General features: G+C 40.7%; 1 protein-coding gene across 2 annotated transcripts in view; it reads right to left on the bottom strand.

Annotated features, from left to right (window-relative positions):
* ATP10B (ATPase phospholipid transporting 10B (putative)) overlaps positions 1–18890 on the bottom strand; it is a 361387-nt gene that overhangs the window by 280853 nt on the left and 61644 nt on the right. The window lies entirely within an intron of this gene.

Genomic DNA, 18890 nt, shown 5'->3' with positions numbered 1-18890 from the left:
AGCCATCCAGCCTTCTGGCCAATGATTGGTAGCTCTCTCTCTCTATACACAGTAATAGGCAGACAACTGCCAATCAGTGCCTGGTGGGTGGGTGTAACTAGCTTGCAGCTCATGAATATCCAGGACTACTTTAAAGTATTCCTCTGTCAATGTGCTGCTATTGATAAAATGCCAGTTTCTCCAAAACTACTGTGCAGATTCAACCAGCAAATATAGCGGGAAGGAAGGGGAAGAGACTTGTTATTTGTATAACTTATTCTGCAGCACTTTCAGGTAATTTGTTTATTACCCCCTGCAAGCTGGGTACTCATTTTGCCGACCACAGGAGGATGGAAGGCTGAGTCAACCTTGAGCCGGCTACCTGAACCAAGCGGGGATTGAACTTGCAACCTTCAGGTGATGAGCGAGAGCGTAGGATTGCATTCTGCTTACAAATGATTAGCCATAACATTCAAACGATATGCCCCACTTGTGCTGATAAATCAGCTATGACCCGGTGAGACATGGACTTTTTTCAGCATTTTGTGCTACAGTAGCTCTTCGAACAAGACAGACCAGCTTTTGCTGCCCGCATGCATCAGTAAGCTTTGGGCAGTGGTGTAACAATAGGGGTTGCAGGGGACGCAATTGCAACTGGGCCCCCTTAGAACATTAGCAGCCAGGACTGACATTGCTGCTCTCCCTGCCAGACTGCTGCTTCAATAAATTTTATCTGACAAGCTGCTCCCTTTTTGCATTACAGCAGCATGTAAAGCACAGCCCTGTCCCACCCCCCACTGTTCTCAGATTATGTTGTACCACAGAGGAGTGGGGGAAGAAGCCAGACTATACAGTATTAACTTCTGCAATGGCATAAGGAAGCACATGCAGAAGCAGTCCAATGATTTTTTAGAAGATTAGTGCTTAAAAATAAAAATTATGGGGTATCTGAAAACAACAGCGCAGCATTCTGGATGCTTGATGGTACTGAACAGGTTAATGCCTCTGTAAGATATATAAAAGTAAGCAATATTTACTGATGTGATTAAGTAGAGCCGTTTTGCACCTCCAGATTATTGATGCTAAAAAAATATGATTTTTTTTCTCTTTACATGTCAAAAATGTAACAATGAATCTACGAGCCAATTTATCAAACGTCAAACTAAATGACCTTTTCTGTCTTTTGCACATATGGTTTTTGCTAATGATTTCTATATTTTTGTCTTTACTTTCATATCTCATGAAATGTTAAATAAGCATACTGTTAAAAAAAAAAAAAGAATTATGAAAAATTCCAACTGTCTGTGGCGTATAAATAAAATGTTTTGAATCCCTTAAGGATCAGGCCTATTTTGGCCCAAAGGCCGCAACGTTTTTAGGGGATTTTCATCTTCACTTTTCAGAAGACATAACTTTTTTAATTTGTCACCACCATAATAAGGCTTGTTTTTTTCGTATGGTGTCATGTTTGGGTACCTATAATATATTGTAAAACGTTTAGCAATTTTTTTTTGATGAGCAGGCAGAGAGAATATACATAAATTCTGTCAGATTTTTTTTTACCACATTAACCATGCAGCATTAATCAAATGATGCATTCTTGTGGTATGATTATGATGATACAAAAATGATTATAATTATTTTTTTTCTCCACTTTTGCACAATTAAAATCTTTTTTTTTAAATCTTTTCTTGTCTATATTGTTGCATCCAAAGTCTCATAACTTTTTTAATTATTCCATTCATAGAGCACTGTGAGGGCTTGTTTTTTGTACGACGAGCTGTAATTTTTATTGGTACAGTTTTAGGGTACATACCGCTTTTTTTGATCACTTCTATGGCAGTTTTGGGAGGCAAAACTTACTAAGGCCTCAGTCACACGGGCGATTTTCCGTGCGATCTGCGCATGCAATGTGCGATTTTATAAAACCATTGCTTTGCAATGGTATCGGACACATGAGCGCTTTTTATGCGCTTGTCCGATAAATTATAGAACAGAAATCGCAGATCGCACCTATCTGCGATCTGCGATTCCTGTTCTCTTCTCTATATGCGCTCAATGGGGTCGGCGGCAGCAGCGCCGACCCCATTGAGAACATATAGTAGACAAATCATTCTCCTCTGCCACAGCTGTAACAGCTGTGGCAGAGAAGAATGATGTTTGCCCATTGAATTCAATGGAGCCAGCAATACAGCCGGCTCCATTGAAAGCAATGGGCTGCCGGCGATCGCACGATGAATTTTCGGGAAGGGGTTAAAAATATAAGCCCTTCCCTGAAATTCATCCAGAAATGTGTAAAAAGTAAAAAAAAAAAAATACTCACCTTGTCCCGGCAGACGGAGTTCAGCCGCGTCTGGCCGGCAGTTCTCCTGAACTGCTGTGAGTAGTATTCAGCAGCCGGGGATTTTAAATCCCCGCCTGCTGAATGAGCTGCCTCTGATTGGTCACAGCCTCACCAATCAGAGGCAGATCTCACTCACCCATTCATGAATTCATTATATTTTTAAGCTCTTCCCGAAAATTCATCGTGAGATCGCCCGCAGCCCATTGCTTTCAATGGAGCCGGCTGTATTGCCGGCTCCATTGAATTCAATGCGCTGGACAGCGCTGCACTGCTCCAGCCCGTTTCTAATGAAACGCGGCTAGGAGCAGATTTTTCGGCCCCGGTCACGCGATTTGCGGATGCGCATCCGTCATGCAATCCGCAAATCGCGGGAAAAAACACCCGTGTGACCGAGGCCTAAATAAGCATTTTGCCTATTTTTTTTTTTTTTTACAGCTTTTGCCATGAAGAATAACTAGTGTGTTGAATGTATTGTGCAAGTCATTACAGTTACAATGATACCAAATATGTGAGATTTTTAAAAATTTTTATACAAATATAGGAAAGTGCACAAAAAGTTATTTGTAATTTTTTAGTATTTTTTTACATTATTTAAGTTTATTTTTTAAGTCCCTCTAGGGGATTTGAACCATACCAGCTATAATCGCTACGGACTTCTGTACTGCAATGCCTTATCACTTACAATAGCGATCATAGGCAAGCTGGGACACCAGTATCTGGTGTCCTGTTGCCATGGCAAGCTATCGGCCCTCTGTGATTACATCATGGAGGTCCAATGACATCACAGAGGGAGCACGCTCTCTCTGTAAATTCTTTAAATACTGCAATCTACATAGATCGCGGCATGTAGAGGTGAAGCAGTGGAGATCGATGTTCTCATCGATCTTTAGTGTTGCAGCAGGAGGTTGGCTATCTGTCACAGCCGGATCCCACTGCAGGATGGTGCGGGCCTAGGTTCTAAATTTGCGCCATCCACATGACGTGAGTTTACATCCTGGTGCATTAAGTACCCCGCCAGGATGTAAATTTACATCATATAGCATTGGGGGGGGGGGGGGGGGGTAGTCTGCATTGTGTAACAAACACTTGACAGTACTGAATCACTCAGCTCCATCACTCAGTACCAGATCACCAAATAGGAAGAGCAGGCACCGGCCTATGGGCCCTGCATCTTCTAGGGACTCCATGACAATACATCCAAAAACTTTCTGCAGAGAATTCCCCCTAGAGCCGACCCCTTCCCCCCACTGATCAAACCCACTTCAAAACTGAACTTAACCTTGAAAAACAATTGAGTTTGAGAATATTCCTCCAAATTTGATAAATTGCTGCTATACTTCTAGGCCTTGTTACATCCTGAAAAAATAAAAGTTAAAAAATGATGCCGACATAAAGTGGATATATGATAAATGTAATTTATTAACTATCTTGTGTAGTATGAACATACGTATTATAAGCAGAAGATGTCAAATTTAAAAAAATACTAATTTTTCCAATTTTTCCTCAAAATTTGGATTTTTATTACTAAATAATTGCAAAATATACCAACTACAATTGACCATGTATACAAAGTAAAATGTGTCATGAAAAAACACTCTCAGAAGAACTTGATTAAGTAATAGCATTCTAAAGTTATTATGACATGAAGTGAAACATGTCAGATTTAAAAAAAACAGGGCTTGGTTGCGTAGGCCAAAACTGGTCTGGGTGCCAAGTAATATAACAGCCCCCCCTTCCCCAATCAGAGTTGTAGATGTGAATTTTGCTTATTATCCATGCATATGTGATTCACCTATTACTAAGTAATGAACATACAATATCCATAGATAAGTCATACCTAAAAGTTGTCATCCCTGCATGGTGACATTCATACTAAAACTATAAAATAACCCTTGGCAATAAATTGCAACACTCTGAAAATTAATGCAGCGTCTGCTGCTGTTCTTATTATGTACTTAAAATTACATTTAACTCATCTGCTGCTCTCATTTCTGTAACTTCTCCTCTAATTTCTAGTTAAAGTGGTTTGGGGTCATTAATTAGCAGGTGTACACCTGTTATGAGGACTTGGATAACAGTTACCTTTTTAATAATAACTGTTTCCTATCATACGCACCACCAAGCTGTTTCATTGTTGATTACAGAGCGAGGGAAATGAAAAGATGAGAATTGCAGAAAACATCCTACATTACACGTTTTATCTCTCTTTTAAGTGGAATTTTAGCTCTTCTGCTTGTAAAATTGAGCTGTAACAGGGCAATTATGCCAAGTGCATTTGACATTAGTCACAAGCATTTTAAATATACACCATTAAAACATCTTGTAATGTGATGGCATTCTGCTAGGACCAGTGGAGGCCTGACCCATGGGACCCCCCAGAGAGCGGTGACAAATTAGCATTGCTTTAGCTCCTCCTCCCCTTCGGGTGAATGGGGCCATGTTGCAGTTCACTGCACCGTCGGTGATGCTGATGTGCAGGGGAAATAAAGCCTACGCTAAAGTATTAAGGTATTAGAGACAGTGGGTCAGAATTACAAAGACTGTCTAACGGCCCTTTTACAGCCTGTTGGGTGCAGATGACTGACAGATCATCCCCGCGAAAATCGTTCCTGTGCTTTTACGCAGGTACGAGTATTGCTCATTGAATGGAGGTGGGCCAGGGATCATTCCGTCTCGCTCGTCGGAATTCACAATAAACAGGCAGTCATTCATAAGTGAATGACTGCCTGTTTTCACAGGCTGATCCATCATTCAGTTTTTATGCATGTAGAAACTGAACAATGAATGAGAAGCAAAGAAATTCTTGTTCATCATTCTGTTTGCGGCACATATTTATGCTGAACAATAATTAGGTCGTGTAAAAGGGCCCTAATTATTAGACAGTGCAAACGTGGGACTAGACAGCCTTAAAAGTTGCCAGATTTGTCATAGTGGCTATGCTGGATGATAAATCCGGTGTTTCTTTAGACTGTTTAATCTAACTTTATACCATATATTAGTTGGCTTAAAGGGATTTGCCAGGCAAAAACTATTGGTCACCTATCCTCAGCCCATTTTTATATGCTGTCATTGTCTCTGCCATTACTACCTCTTAGGCCTCATATCCACAGGCAGGTCGGATTCCTCATTCAGGAGCCCGCAGCGGAGTCCGACCCTGCCTGCGGCCGAGAACTGTGCGTACCTGTCCGGGTCTTCTTTTTTCTCTATTGCAGATGTGTGCAGAAACGCTGGCCAGCACGCCTGCACAGTAGTTTTTTTTGTCAAACTCCTGCTTTGTAGCGGAATCCGCAACTTCAATGGAAGTCGTCCGCATGGAATCCGCACTAAAATGGAGCATGCTGCGTTTTGTTTTCTGCATGCGGAATCCGGAAAACAAATGTGCATGCTTTAATTCAGATGCGGACGTTCATGTTACTTGAACTGTGTATTGTTTGCGCAGATTCCACAATTCAAATCCGCCCGTGGACTTTGGGCCTTAGGGTAGAACACCCCATAGTTTATCCACTCACAAATATATAGAACCCTTTTCTGTATATTTGCCTAAACTACCTTACCTGCACAAGTAACGTATGTCTACTGGAACTTTATACAGTTGTTGGAAAGAATAAGGACTACTTAACACAAAACAATATCAGTTCATCGCTGGACTGTGTGTAAAGACAACCAGTGACCGAACAACGAATGATAGTTTATTCGCAGTCATTCATAGATGAACGACTGCCTGTTCACTCTGAATGGAGGCGGTCGGTCGGAAGTAATCTCCGGCGCGCTCTGCCTCCATTCACTGAAAGATTACTGCTGTTGTGTGAAAACACAGCAGCGATAATAGCTAGGATGACTGTCGGGTGCCCGACAGTCATCCCATGTATTGCCCGCACATATATTTATGCATGTTAGGCCTCTCTCACACAGATGATGCATATTTTGGCCAGCCTCTTTGAAAACGCCTGAACGGGAGACAGCCACGACCAAGTCTAGGCTAAAATTTGCGTTTTCGCATCCACAGCGGGGTGCGTCATATATATGCCACAGCCTGGAATTTCATCGGCCAGCATAAATGCTTAGCATGGCTACTATTACTTTAATACAGCTAGCTGACATGGTTTAGCAGCTGTAGCCACTGCTAAACTCCCTCTCTCTTTGCCGGCAGCTCCCATAGAAGCCCATGGGAGCCGCCAGCCAATCGCGGCTGAAAGATAGGGCAAAACTTAACTTTTCCGGCCACGTCTAAACATCAGCTGGCATACTCGGCCACCGATGTCCTATTACCATGGCTGCAATGTTTTTACACTGCTAAAAATTGAACATCTGTAGGAATGCATTAGAATCCAATGCTTCAGAAGGTCGCGATTATTTTTCGCGACTAAATTAGCCGCATAAAACCGCTTACGTGAAAAAGGCCTAAATGAGATCACCTTTAAGGAATCTCTTTTTCAAGCTGAGCAATCTCAGTTTCTCTTGCCTCTAAGACCCCCAATGCCATTTAATCTAGTTAAGGGTGCAGTTATACAGGTGAGCGCGATATCAGTCTGAGAAACTTGGATTAATATTGCCATTGCAAAATTGCGATTCTAGATGCAAACTCAATGCCCTTTTGCTTAAAAACTGCATTGCATCTATATACTTTCATTACTAATGCGTGTGAAAAAAATCACAAGTGTTTTCAGTAGTTTTCAACAGTAAAAATCCCAGTGCATTCACATGCAAATCACATGTCATGTGAGTGTGATGCAATTTTTTTTAAGATCCCATAGGAAGTAATGGTTGATTCCTTACGAGGAATTGCTCAAAAATTGGACATGCAGACCCACAACTTCCATCCATATTGCTATTGGACAGAACTCACCAAGTAAAACTCGCCCCTGTGAGCGCCCTAGCAGGGCTATATAGGTTTACTGAAGCCTAACCTAATGATACGACACCCACTCAGTACTGATGGGTTGACAGGCTCGGCTCTGCCACTATGGAGGAGTGTATATAAATTTTCTTATATTTTATCAATTTAATTTAACATAATGCGCACTACATGGTCGAGCTCTGTATAAGATAGCACATGTGCTCAGTATTAGGGCCACCTTCGTTCTTAAGACCAGACTTTCCTTTTGTACCTACAGTTGACAGGGATTAAAAAATGAGAAATCATACAAAAGTGTAGAAAAGTAAGAGAAGAATATTAGACGAACGTGGGAGAAGATCTGAAAGTTATTTCTGAACATGCATTTAATGCAACTCCTCCTCACACATTTATTTTCACGAACCTCGCCCTCCCACACTCTTCAGTTGTCATAAAGCCTGAATAGAAGAGCTCTTTGAGAAATCATTTACATCTAAAATGCTTTCTATATGTGTAACATAATCTAACATCTGCCATTATAGGTACAATTTTGTTCTACTTGGATCAAAATGAAACATACTGTACTTTTATCTATTTCTTGCAACCATTAATGTTACATTTATTACTTGATCTATTAACCACTTCACTGCCACACAAATTCAGAAAAGCATGCTTCGTTAATAGGTCAACAGCTTTATAGATGGTGGACAGATGCCCTTTGGGGTTTTATAAAATACAGTGATTCCTTGGCTCAAAGGAAGCCTCACTGATTGGGCCACTGGAAGGTTGGCCCTTTTGTATGCGAACCACGGCTCGTCACCCTTTCTTAACTAGTAACACGAATGCTTTGCTGACGCAGTGCAACTTTCTAGACTCTTTACTGATAACACATCAGCAGGTGCTGTAGGTTAACAAGTTCAGAAAGGATCAGCTTATGTAGAATTATAGAAACGTCAGATATTCAGAATGGCAAAAATATAAGGGCACTATAGCCAAAGAGGAAGAGAATCCAGCATTTGAAATGTACTAGAAAGACTTCTTTATTAGTGTTCGTTAAAATCTCAGGTTAATTTCTTATACTGCGATTAAGGACCAACGAGATCTGAAACACGTCACTACTATGAGTACATCAACGCTTGCTCTGCTGAGTGGGATGCTAATCAAGGCAGCATGGCATGATCACAGTCAGGACAACATGACTATTCACCACACCAGAACTGGCTAGATGACTATTACTGAGCAGTGCATGGTGGTTATACTAAGTGGAAAAAAGAGTGATTTCAATAGGGTCATGTCGAGAAAAGTATTTACAAATGAACTGTTACAGCTGGAGGAAATTGGTTTAATAACAAAAACTTTGGTTTCCCTTTAGTGCGACTGAATGCACAAATCCATTAGTTAAGCTACAGAAGCCACTATTATATGGGTAATACTCTAGTTGGCACTGTTAGATATTCAAGATAAAAAAAATATATCCATCAAATTAAAAGGGGTATTCCAGGCATTTACTATTGATGATCTATCTTCAGGACAGGTCATCAATAGTTGATTGTCTGGTAAGACTTTGAATATCCCACCATCTACAGTACATGATATCAAAAGATTGAGAATCTAGAGAAATTCATGTACACATGAGACAAGGTGGATGGTCAATATTGGATGTTCGAGATATCTACAAGATATATACGGGCCCTCAGGGGTAAAAATCATAAACATTGTTGTAATGGAAATCACTGCATGGGCTCAAGAACACTTCCAGAAATCACTGTCAGTGAACACAGTTCATCATTAGAGATGAGCGAGCATACTCGTCCGAGCTTGATACTCGTTCGAGTATTAGGGTGTTCGAGATGCTCGTTACTCGTGACGAGTACCACGCGATGTTCGGGTTACTTTCACTTTCTTCCCTGAGAAATTTGCGCGCTTTTCTGGCCAATTGAAAGACAGGGAAGGCATTACAACTTCCCCCTGCGACGTTCAAGCCCTATACCACCCCCCTGCAGTGAGTGGCTGGCGAGATCAGGTGTCACCCGAGTATTAAAATCTGCCCCTCCCGCGGCTCGCCACAGATGCATTCTGACATAGTTCAGGGAAAGTGTTGTTGATGCCGGAGCTGCTATAGGGAGACCGTTAGGAGTGATTTTAGGCTTCAAGAACCCCAACGGTCCTTCTTAAGGCCATAGAAATCGCAGATCGCACCTATGTGGGATCTGCGATTTCTGTTCTCTTCTCTATATGCGCTCAATGGGGCCGGCGGCAGCAGCGCCGACCCCATTGAGAACATATAGAAGACAAATCATTCTTCTCTGCCACAGCTGTAACAGCTGTGGCAGAGAAGAACGATGTTTGCCCATTGAATTCAATGGAGCCAGCAATACAGCCGCCTCCATTGAAAGCAATGGGCTGCCGGCGATCGCAGGATGAATTGTCGGGAAGGGCTTAAATATATAAGCCCTTCCCTGCAATTCATCCAGAAATGTGTTACAATAAAAATATATACCGGCGTATAAGGCGACGGGGCGTATAAGACGACCCCCCAACTGTCACCTTATACGCCGGTAATATAGCGGAGCAAAGAATAAAAATCATTACTCACTTCTTCTGGCGTTCTGCGGTGCTGCTGCAGGCTGTCGCTCCCTCCTGGTCCACAGCAGAGCATTGCTTTCTCTACGAAGGGCTTTAAATCCCCGCCTCCAGAAACACACGTGCCTTCAGCCAATCACAGCCAATGACAATGATGTCATTGAATGGCTGTGATTGGCTGAAGGCACGTGTGTTTCTGGAGGCGGGGATTTCAAGCCCTGCGTCCAGAAAGCAATGCTCTGCCGTGGATCAGGAGGGAGCGACAGCCTGCAGCAGCACCGCCAGGAGAAGTGAGTAATGATTTTTATTCTTTGCTCCACTGTATTACCGGCGTATAAGGTGACAGTTGGGGGGTCGTCTTATACGCCCCGTCGCCTTATACGCCGGTATATATTTTTATTGTAACACATTTCTGGATGAATTGCAGGGAAGGGCTTATATATTTAAGCCCTTCACGACAATTCATCCTGCGATCGCCGGCAGCCCATTGCTTTCAGTGGAACCTGCTGTATTGCTGGCTCCATTGAATTCAATGGGCAAACATCGTTCTTCTCTGCCACAGCTGTTACAGCTATGGCAGAGGAGAACGATCTTTACGCTGACAGTGCGGGGGGGGGGGGCACTCTTGCCGCTATTGTGGCTTAATAGTGGGACCTGGGAACTTGAGATGCAGCCCAACATGTAGCCCCTCGCCTGCCCTATCCGTTTCTGTGTCGTTCCCATCACTTTCTTGAATTGCCCAGATTTTCACAAACGAAAACCTTAGCGAGCATCGGCGATATACAAAAATGCTCGGGTCGCCCATTGACTTTTGAACCCTCAAGCATTGCGAAAAGTTCGTCCCGAGTAACGAGCACCCGAGCATTTTGGTGCTCGCTCATCTCTATTCATCATGCAATCCACAAATGCAAGTTAAAACTGTATCATACAAAGAATAAGCCATATATCTACACAATCCAGAAACACCAAAGCTCATTTAAAATGGACTGAGGCAAAGTGGAAAACTGTTCCCTGTCAGATTAATCAAAATTTGAAATTATTTTTTTAAACTATGGACACTGTGTCCTGCGGACTGAAGAGGAGAGGGGTCATCCAGCTTGTTATCAGTGTACAGTTCAATAACCTGCATCTCTGATGGATTGGTGCCTATGGTATAGGCAGCTTACACGTCTTAAAAAAGCACACTATCAATGCTGTGCAGTATATAGAGGTTTTTAGAGCAACATATATTCCCATCCAGACAACTTTTCTTTCAGGGATGTTTTTGCATATTTCAGAAAGGCAGTGATAAACCACATTGATTCGCATTATGAAACAAAAAATCCAGTATAGACGGACCAGGACTGTTGAGCAGCTGGAATCCTACATCAGACAAGAATGGTACAACATTCCACTCCCAAAACTCCAACAATTGGTCTCTTCACTTGCCTGATGTTTACAGACTGTTGTTAAAAGATGATGGTATGCTACACAATCATAAAAAAGGCCCCGGCACAATTTTTAAAAATGAAATGTAAAAAGGTCTCCCTTCCCCCTATATGTGTTCTATTGTGAATAATATGTGGTTCTATGAGATTTCCAAATCATTGCAGTCTTTTATTTTTTTACATTTATTTACATTTTAGACAGCGTCCCAACTTTCTTGGAATTGAGGTTGTACAATTATCACCTCTTTTGAAGATTCCATAGCTTGACTACATTTATGCTAGATTTATAGAGTATTGGACCTTCGTTATGGTCAGAACACTTTGAGTTTTTACTGAATCGAACTTGGGTAATCTTAAAACCTCATGGTGATCTATATTTGGATTCTGAAGAACAGCGGGGATCTGCATTATGACCATTTCACTATGAAGGTAAGTCATTTTATCTTTAAGTTTCTGGAGTAACCAGGAGTGTCTAGAAATACCTTTTAATATATGTCTTTATATTCCTTTTAATTCGTAAATAAGGAATAACATGATATATTCTATTTAAGCAAGTTATATTGAGTAGACAGTCCTTCTCCCTGTTACCTGATGTATTATATATGGTGTCTGAAAAGTGTGGAAACATCCCTATGGAATGAAGACAGTTTGGCAGACCGTTTTCTAATTTTGCATGCACATTAGAGGGGGGGGGGGTGAGGTTGGAAATCTGCTAGGCCATGCCACCAAAATGATGGACATTTTGAATACCAACATCTCGGATTCAATTCTAATTTTCCCAATAGGAAGGTAGGTATATGACATATGAGAATTTTACCATGCTTAGTTTTAACATAACTTTATTCATTCGCATGTTAACATAGTGATTTTTTGTGTCACACATGCCATCACAGCAACCCAACCTTTCATTACCCAAAGTGCAGCTGCCAAACTTTTTTCCAAAGTCCGAAAAACAGGTTCAGTAACTGATAAATCAAACTCTAGACCACCAAATATGTTTTAGTGATGAAGCATCATAAACCACTGTTTTGGCCTCATTCAGCCCACAAAATAGCGCTCAAGAATGTGAGGTCAGCCATACTTCCATACTGCAAATTTTGTCTGTGCATAAATTGCATCCTTATATATTGCAGATGTTGTAACACATGATGGAGCATGATCTCAACAAGTTCTGTTTGATATATCACCGTTATTGAAGCACACCATTGCTTTCTTGGTGAAATTCTCTGCCAGTTTGATATATCACACACCTATCTTCCCATTAGAAAAATTTGAGTTGAATCCAAGATAGCCGTCATTTTGATGACATAGCCTAACACGTTTCCCTGCTTCCCCCGCAGCTTGTATGCAAAATGGATCACAGTCTGCCAAATTGTTTTCATTCTATATGGCTGGTTCCACACTTTTGAAGTTCAGTATTGTAGAATCTAAACAAATTACTACTGTAATCATTGCTTTTGCCATCATTGTGTTGAAAATCTTCAAATTTGGAGAATAGGTGTATTCCATCTCTATATAAAATGTTATAAAAGATGATTTACATAGCTTTTCCCTTTAATAAAAGGAAGATGAGTATATATAGACCTCTGTAGTCATTCCCGTACTACTTGAATATGTCGCACCTACAATGTACTGAATCTAAACCGTTAAATATCTGTCATCGGATGTCCATTCCCTAAAGTGCAGCAAGTTAAACTCCTCAAACCATTAGTGTTATTAATAAGACATGGCAGATTCAAGTGATCTAAGCAATTAATGGCACATCGGAACAAGCATGCGAAGAGGCAGCAAGCAAGAGGACTGCAGGACATGCTTTCCACTAAAGATTACAGGCACATTTTGCCATTCATGAGTGAAATAACAAGGATGGAAAACGCTGTACGTAACGTGCAACCATGTCATCTCTGGGGAGACAGCAGCATTTTGATTGAATTCATTCAAGTCCTCTGTTATTATCAAGCCTCTGTGACAGCAGAGGACAAACTGCCTTTTACCAGGCTAGCTGCAACGTGCCAGCGATTCAGAACGGAGAGAATCAAAAGCCCAATGGAATTTATTTCCCGAATATCACAAAACGTTGATTCTTCGAATGGTTCTGCAGTTTATTATTTCACAGCTTCTGTTGATGAATGGGAAATATTAGGTTTTAATAAGGCTTATTCGCTTATAGAATATTTGCCAGGTCTGAAATACAAGAATCATTAGCACCGGCTGTTCACTTATTATTTCAAAAGCGGACACTGAAATGATGCATTACTATTTAGATTTGGGACAAATACAGAATTCACTGTGGTGCCCGATGTTGGAACTACAATTTTCAATGTTAGGAAATACTTTTATAATTTCTTCCCAATATTCTTGTATCGGCATATGTGTTCCATTTCAAGGGCGGCATATGTCCCCCACCTTCGCAGAGTAATGAACTTTGCATGGCCTGGCAAGGGGAAGGGACTGGGAGTGACAATTGCTTAGCGCACACTTCTGTCTTAGACACGAGGCTGTCACTTTTTGAATTCCATATGTATTGCGTTTATTTATATACAAGCCATTAGGGAATGATGGATTGACATGTGTATCAGCATTCAGGCCTGCCGAGATCTGCTTGCTGCCAGAGCCACTTGAATTCGAGCATGGCTTTCTTATTTAGGAGTTTGTTGTCTTCTGTCAAGATATCTTTTTACCCCATTTCTGATGGCTCTATTTTGCAAGGCTTATGTCTTCAAATGGAATTTTAAACTATTTTTACTAGGGTCTTAAAAGGCAAATATGTCTAGCAACATATTGAAACATAAAAAGCAAAAGTATCAATGTTTTAACAGGTAGATTTGTCCTTCCTGAACTCTGGAGTTAAAAACGTATGACAACCCCAATAGCAGCTGTAATGGCTGAAGTTTCCTTTTGCTGATTTTGCAGTTATTTACAAGCAATCAGAAATTTAGAAAAAGTGAGGAAACAGAAGTTGTAAAGGAAAAATTATTTGATATTATTGTTAGCCCTGCCCAAAGGTTAATAATTCAGACCCTGCAGAAAAGCAAAATCTTTGTTTTTTCACTATAGTCCAACAACTGTAACGTATTTGCACCTCAGCAAACAAAATATGTGGCTTGGTTTATGGAGTCAATTGAAAAATGTAAAGCCAAGGTGTATTTTATTTTACTAAAATTAGTGCTATACCAGCAATCAAGGCTGATAGAAAACAAAAGTGAATTTCTGAATGACTCGGGGGCATTGATAAACTTTATATACCAGGAGGTCAGGCACAAAGTCACATTCATGTGCCTTTTCATGTGTATATGTATACGAGGTATAAGAAAGCCAGAAGACTGGGATAATCGTCCTCACTGAATCATGGTACAAAAAGAAAGCAGTGAAACCATAACCTTATATCATTGTAGACATCATAAATGCGTCTTGCTTTTCTCTTCTTGTACAATAGTTGTGAAATGTAACAAGGACACAAACTGCACTGACCGTGGATCTTTAGATTTCTTCTGTCTTTAAGTGCCAGAATAAGTATACAGAAGAAAAGAAGAAACTTCCATGTGCAACTTATTGAACAAAATCAGATATCCTAAGAAACTCACTAAAATCTGACCTTGAAGTAAAACCGATGGATCTTCTACCTTTTCAAGGATCTCAAGTAACAGATGGCCTTGTTGTAAAGCGTTTTCTAAATTCAGTTATACTCAGTTGCTTTACTGTCAAGCAGCCATAGTTGTTATTGATTACTGAATTTACGAACATATATGAACACCCTTCAGCTCATCAATCACCCAGACATGTTAGAGGGGAACTTATAAAAACCTTGCAACATATTTGCCAGGCCACATTGTCATACATATGTTTTATTTTACTGCAACGCTCTCACAAATGTCATTTCTATCCATTTGTAAAGAGGGAAGATATGAGAAATAGGGTGTTTTGCTTTGGAACCACACTTCATTACAGCAAATATGTAAAGACTTGCATAATATAAAGCTGTTTTCACATCTGAGGTGGGGATTTCGTTTTCCTGCTCTGTTCGTGGAGCAGGAAAGGGGGATTCACTGGCCAAACGGTCCTGTCTTATGATGGAACTAAACAGTGTTGAACAGAACCCATTGACTATAATAGGGTCCATTTGGTTTCCGCTCAGCTGCCAGGCATTTTACCGGAAGAAAAAGTGCTGCATGGTGTTCTATTTCTTCTGGTATTTTGTGCCAGATCTGCAACAGAACCTCCGACCAAAGGTTCCAACGCAGATGTGAAGGCAGCCTACCTTAGACTGGAAATGCCTATAGATTTACATGGATATACAGCAGAATTTGTATATTAACAAGATGGCCAATCCTGTTATTCCAAGTTTGACTGTAATTGTAATTCCCCTCTTCCAATTTATAGCTAAAGTGTCTGTGTAGACGAGATCAGCGACAAGCTATATTGTAAAGTCCAGATACGGCAGCGAGTTCGTGCCGCAGATTTGGACACAAATTTGCACTAGTCCCACAGCATAATCCATGTCTTAGGTCCAATCTTAGTTGTTTGACCAAACATGAATTTATAAGACAGATATAGTAAAAGACAATATCCGTGGATGAAAACCAACATCTTGATTTGACAATGATACTGTGTATAATGGCAAAATATGAGAGAAGACGCCCCTGTGCAAGAACTGTGTGTAAACCCCAAGCAACACTCACACACTTGCCACATGCCAAACACTCATCATTCATACACAGGACACGTGCAGTGCACATGGCATTTACATGTGTAACATCATTCACATGTTAGACACTTACTGCACATCCTTGGGGACATCCACCATAACTTACCTCATCGATGAGGACAAACACAGCCCCCTCCCACAGAGCTAAGCTACATTCATGTACTGCAAGAGTGCTTTTAGACAAAAGGATTATAATTCAAAACTTCTTTCAAACGAGCAAAAGTGAATAATCATTCATTCTAAATGGGAGAGAATGACTAAAAGACAAACAATAAACGTTGGCTTTTCACTTGTGGTTCATTTTATGCATATAGAAAAATCACCGTTGGCTCGTTCACTTATTGTTCAGTTTAGACAGCGCTTGTACAGGTATTCTCATTCACTTATACAGTGAATGGGAACGACTGAACGATTTCTTGTTTGAATGAGCCAACGATGTATCTGTCTGTGTAAACAGTTTGCTTGAGAACGAATGAGCTATTCTGATGTCATTCACTCATTCAAATGATAAATCTTCTCATCTAAGACGGCCCTAAGCCTCACTCTTCAAATGACACTTTTAAACATCTCAACAGCTCCAACTTTAAGACCTACAGTATCAGAAAAGACCCATTTTCCCCTAGGGGGAAATATGAAACTGTATAAGCAATACACTCACTTCTAATTCACTGTAACACTTATTTATTAAAAGTAGCATCATTTCTGGAATGAAGACAAAAGTCAATATGCAGCACAAAAATCATCGTTGGTTCGCTCACTTATTCAGTTTAAACAGCGCTCATTTAATCTTTCTCATTCACTCATACAGCTAATACGAAAGACTAAACGTTTTTGAACGATTTCTTGTTTGAACGGGCCAACAATGTATCTGCCTGTATAAATAGGCTGCATGAGAGCGAACGAGCTAACGATGGCATTAAATGATAAATTATATAGTCCAAAAGGCCCCTAAGCGACTTCTCTTTAAATAACACCGTTAATTAAACGTCTCCACATCTACAACTCCAAGACCTACAGTATCTGTCAGAGGGAATCTATGAAACATTAAAGAGCCTCGTGTGACACAGAGTACTAAGCTTTCACTCACAACCTGAAGGTTGCGAGTTCAATCCCTCCATGATTCAGGCAGACGGCTCAAGGTCGACGCAGCCTTCCATCCTTCCGAGGTCGGTAAAATGAGTACCCAGCTTGGTGGTGGTGGTGGGGGGGGCGGGGGGGGGGGGGTAATAAGTAAACTACTTGAAAGCGCTGAGGAATAAGCTGGCGCTTTTAACTCTATAAGTGATACACTCAACGGTAGTCCACTATAGCACTTTTACTTCTTAATGGGAGGATAATTTCTGGTATGAAGACAAAAGTCGATAAGCCAGGCATAAAAATATTACTCTACGATGCAGTAAATAATTCAGACAAAGCTTTCATTTCCTTAAATACTGCATATGTATTACACTGGAGCCGTTACCAAAAACCACATTAACAAGATGCAGCCTACAGTTACACAAATTAGCATTTTGCTGAGGCTTTGTTACAGCTGAAATATCTAAATTTGATATACTGTCACAGGCGCTCGACAAATGAAAGGGGTTACATTAGGCTTTGTAAATCAGACCCTTAACATCTCTTCTGAAGCATGTTTGCACAAATCATTCGGCTGACACAATTTTTTTTCCTCATTTCACTTGACATTTAAAACATTTCTTCAAATGCATTTCATTTTCTGCATCTCATCTTCCTGTAAAGCGTTTTCATCAATAGTACAAGATTGTCAAGATTGTGGTGATTGTTTTCTATTTGGATGCCATTAAGTACAAGTGTTGTACTACTAAATGGAGTGACTTGGTAATGGAATTTGGTATGTTTGCTGCAGAAATAACTTTGTTTTATTTCGCAGAATTAAGATGTAATCAAATGTTTACCATTAAAATTCCATGTACAAAGATGACTGATGAGTGAGAAATAAAGAGCTTGAGGAGTGAAAACGGCTTTCAATAAAATGATTGTCTCTAAATAAAACTGCCAGTGGGAGAGATTACTCTGCTGTAGGGCGTCTCTTAAATAGGGAGTTCCATCTGAAGGTACATAACACATCATTGCATAGGAATATATGTGGGCTTCCACTACCATATTGACCTTGACTTTAACGCCATCCTTAAAAGGATATATTGTAACATGTATTTTATTCCACAACCTTCTGTGCAACAAAGAAATATTGCCTAGTGCATCAATCTCCTTCCATCCCCTAGGAGTGAACGGAACTGAGGTCATTAGAGATGAGTGAGCACGCTCGGATAAGGCAGTTACTCGAGCGAGCATCGCTTTTCTCGAGTAACTGCACTCTCACCCGAGATCTCTCTCTCCCCTCGCTCCCCCCCGCTGCCCCCCGAGCTTGCTCGGACAAGAATGCAGTTATTCGAGAACAGCGACACTCGCTCGAGAAACTGCCTTATCCAAGCGTGCTCACTCATCTCTAGTGGTCATGCATGCACACCACCGCTACATTCTCATGCAGGATGTGGGACACAATGATCTTTTATGTGATCATTAAGTGAAATTTCACTCCATACATTTCATCTCTGGGATCCATTCAGGTGAGCAGGAGTCCAATTCATAATCATCACATTCACTATTTATTTTGCTGGAGATAGAGCCACATATGTAGCTATTTTTCATTGACATGTATGTACAATGCGGAGGCCAGAGATTTGCAAACTTAGATCAGGTAATATTTGCATGAAGGTGTACAGAGGGCCCCCAGAATTAAATTAATAGGGTGTCCTAGTCACCTCAGACCGACACTGCTATCTGTGGCCATTTGATCCCTCGATCACAAAACACCAAGGCAGCTTTAAAAGGAACCTGTCCCTTTAAAAATGCAGTGCAATCTATAGGCAGAGTATTATAGGGCAGGAGAAGCTGAGCAGATTGATATATAGTTTTATCAGAACAGATTCAATCTGCTCAGCTCCTCCTGCTCTATAACATGATACTGAGAGATTGGTCAGCATATTCAATGTGTGT

The sequence above is a fragment of the Eleutherodactylus coqui genome, chromosome 2 (assembly GCF_035609145.1).
Source record: "Eleutherodactylus coqui strain aEleCoq1 chromosome 2, aEleCoq1.hap1, whole genome shotgun sequence".
Taxonomy (NCBI): domain Eukaryota; kingdom Metazoa; phylum Chordata; class Amphibia; order Anura; family Eleutherodactylidae; genus Eleutherodactylus; species Eleutherodactylus coqui.
The sequence above is the reverse complement of the archived record's forward strand: the minus strand, read 5'-3'. Positions and strand labels throughout refer to the sequence as shown.